Source organism: Colobus angolensis, unplaced genomic scaffold (genome assembly GCF_000951035.1).
Source record: "Colobus angolensis palliatus isolate OR3802 unplaced genomic scaffold, Cang.pa_1.0 Scaffold4, whole genome shotgun sequence".
Lineage (NCBI taxonomy): Eukaryota > Metazoa > Chordata > Mammalia > Primates > Cercopithecidae > Colobus > Colobus angolensis.
The window spans coordinates 369,242-369,983 of record NW_012117376.1 but is presented as its reverse complement, the minus strand read 5'-3'; positions in this window follow the sequence as shown (position 1 = coordinate 369,983).

Genomic DNA, 742 nt, shown 5'->3' with positions numbered 1-742 from the left:
CCTCCCGCGTAGCTGGGACTACAGGTGCCCGCCATTATGCCCAGCTGATTTTTGTACTTTTAGTAGAGACAGGATTTCACCTTGTTGGTCAGGCTGGTCCCAAACTCCAGACCTCAGATGATCCACTTGCCTCAGCCTCCCAAAGTGCTGGGATTACAGGTGTGAGTCAGTGTGCCTGGCACTCCCTCCACCCCCACCCCACTTTTTTTTTGAGATGGAGTCTTGCTCTGTTGCCCAGGCTGGGTGCAATGGCATGATTTTGGTTCACTGTAACCTCTGCCTCCCAGGTTCAAGGGACTTGGAGGCATCCCTGTCTCCTGCCTCAGACTTCTGAGTAGCTGGGATTACAGGCGCCCACCACCACACCCGGCTGATTTTTTTGTATTTTTAGTAGACAGGGTTTCACCATGTTGGCCAGGCTGGTCTTTAACTCCTGACCTCAGGTGATCCGCCCACCTCGGCCTCCCAAAGTGTTGGGATTACAGGCGTGAGCCACTGCGCTCGACAGGAATATCTTTTTATTAGGGAAGAGGGTTGCTTTCTGGCTCACCTATGGTCTTCTATAATTATTGACAATGACACTGCCTCTTGGATTATGTTTCCCTTGCTCAGTCCCTGGGTGAAGAGGACAGTCCTAGCGAGTGTATACACTGACTCCTGGTTCCCTATAATACTATGAGTTCTGCTCCTTGTCAACAGGAGACCATGCTCTAGAGACAATGATCAGAAGTCTATCCTTTCG